The sequence below is a fragment of the Sinocyclocheilus anshuiensis genome, unplaced genomic scaffold (genome assembly GCF_001515605.1).
Source record: "Sinocyclocheilus anshuiensis isolate Anshui unplaced genomic scaffold, SAMN03320099.WGS_v1.1 scaffold110, whole genome shotgun sequence".
NCBI lineage: Eukaryota > Metazoa > Chordata > Actinopteri > Cypriniformes > Cyprinidae > Sinocyclocheilus > Sinocyclocheilus anshuiensis.
In genome coordinates, this window is record NW_015544155.1 from 525,143 (window position 1) to 527,905 (window position 2,763).

The 2,763-nt window shown below is 37.1% G+C and overlaps 1 protein-coding gene across 1 annotated transcript in view; it reads left to right on the plus strand.

Moving 5' to 3' along the window:
• LOC107695380 (histone-lysine N-methyltransferase EZH2-like) overlaps positions 1-2,763 on the plus strand; it is a 39,870-nt gene that overhangs the window by 32,685 nt on the left and 4,422 nt on the right. The gene's annotated exons all lie outside the window — the stretch shown is intronic.

Sequence of the window (2,763 nt, forward strand, 5' to 3'; positions counted from 1 at the left end):
CACACACACACACACACACAGACACACACACAGACAGACAGACACACAGACAGACAGACAGACACACACAGACCAACACCAGTCAGGCACACACAGACCAACACCAGTCAGGCAGCTCATGTATGCAACATCAATGTGACACCGAGTTTACACTAAAACACTGGAAAATAATCTTGAGGTTTGGTCTTGTAAAGGGGAAACAATGCAGCAATTGCTTCTTATTCTCTAAATGTGATGGCAAGTTAAAAGCATTTCATTTTGACCTACGTTTTAAATCGAAGAGAGAAGAGAGTAGAAGTTTTAAGTAGAAGAGAGTTTTTCAGCAGAACTCTTGCATTTAAATTATTTTCACTGAATGTAGGCAAATTAATATATAACTTTTATAACTGAGGTGAAGGTATTGGAGGTGAAGTTATTTCATTCATATGAAGTGTTTTTTTATAACAGCCATGATTTATTTGAAAAAGTCAGGTCTAGAATCAGGAGTTATTTTTGAACTAGATATTTCTACGGGGTTTGGAAAAGTATGGAATTTGATTTAAGTAATTTCCAGGTCTGGAAAAGTATGGAAAAAAGAAAGCAGAGTATGGAAAAATATTTGCATTTCCAGACTTTTGCCCCCATTTCGTTTTTTTTAATAATAGAAATTTAAGAATTTAATGAAAATAAGTTTATCATACAAGAAGTGGCAGCTGTTTAGTGATTCTTTAGTGATTGTCAAACACAACTGGTGCACTTTTTCATTTAGCTTTTTGGGTTTCTTCTCACGATATTCTTAGCACTACGGATGCACCGTATGGGGCCCGATACTGAGCTCCTGTACTCGTACTCGTTAAAATGCCCCGATACCAAACGCCGATACCACACAGCATGTGATAAGCGCCATATTCAAACAAAGGAACACCAACAACAGACAGCAGAATGGAGTTAAGGATGTCTACTACGAAGTATATGTATGCAATGAATATAATGTTAAACAATCAGTATTAATTATACATACCCTTTTGGTTTCTGTACCCAATATTTAAAAACTGTACAAATGCAATAAAAATATCGGTATTGATACTCGGTATCGGCAAGTACCAAAAATAAAAGTATCGGTATCCGAGAAACCATTACACTTAGCATATAGGACAATACATACTGAGCCACCTGTTGTTCCATCAGCCCATTTCGCGGTGTGGTTTTTTGGCCGCCACAGAATATGCGTTAAAGAGACCTAAGGCCTTGAAATATGACATACTGTCCTAAGCCACATTTTGAACTTTTTTTTTTTTTTTTTTTACAAAACCAGTCTTTTTTTTATGGACCCTTGAACTTTATAAATAGGAAAATGCACATAGCCATATTATGCCATCAGCCCATTTCGTGTCATGGTTTTTCCGCCACCGCAGAGGCTAAATTGGACATTAGGCCTTGATATTAGAGGTACTACGATAAGGAAAGCCGAATTTTGATGTGCATCCATGCTCTTGCTTTATTTATAGCAAGATGGCAGTGATGCTCAAAGGAAATGGGTTATATATAACTAGAAATTGTGTAAGCGTCCAAAATTTCCCATGCACATGTGAATAGTTTCTCGAGGGCACAAAAAAGTTTCTTGTGTGCATGCATGTTTTTTTTATTTTTTTTTATTTAATTTTAAGGTCTCTGTATGTATGTTCACTTGTATGTTTCTATCACTTCAAGAATATCAATGAAAAAAAACCCCTGAAAAAATAAAAATATTTATAGGTGACTGTAATATATTCCAAATATAAAACTGATAATAGTTCTGTATGAACCATTCATCCAATCCAACAGGGGCAGGTTTATGCAGGAAGCACAGCTTTTCCAAATGTAAACATTTAAAATGAATAAATAATAATAATGAATAATATTTTTTTACAAATTCTGTGTTGTGTATTTTCTGGCAATCAAATGAACATGCAGAACATGAGGATTCGTATTTAAAATAGTTTTTTTGCAGGTTAATATTTACAGACACTAGTCTATATCATGATTTGATTTAAGTGTACTGACGTGTTTTTTATTTATTCATCAAAAATAAGACCAATTCCATGAAATTCCGTGTTATACAGTAAATTCCGTTTTTATGAATGGATTCCGCTACTTCGTCTGCGTTTTCCATATCGCTAATGTAGCAAACATGTATGATAAGCTCATTGTGAGAGTAAAAGACGGGGAAATTGTTTATTTACTTTATAGCATGAGTCTCTCCAACTGGGTGACAACGTAGCGTTAAATCACCATTCAACAGACTCAAGCCACCACCGCACTGCCGTCTATTGGATTGCAGAAAGATACTAACTTTTCAATCTTCTACGTTACTGACTGTACTGACAAACTATGCTGGCACCGTGTCTGCGCCGCAACAGGACGCGACAAAGCGACCGTTGAAAATCATTTGAACTTTGTGTCAGCACGTCATAAATAGAACGAGGCATCAGTTTACTGCATACAGTGTAGACAGCATCACTGATTATAATGGGTTCTATTGTATTTTGTTGCGCCGCTCACATCTGGTGTAGACACCCAGTTAGGAAATGTGATGTGACCGATGTGATAAGCATGAGTTCTGGGCTGCGGCGTGGCCGGTATAAACACAAGCATTGACTGAGTGGCCGCGACCAGCTTCGGTGGCCGTGGAGCCGTAATGTGCTGCAGATGCGTGCCGTAATGCGCAGATCAGCTCTAGTCTCTAACGCCACTGAATCTGCTGTTAAAAATGAACCATCCATTCATCATATCATCATGCAAAAC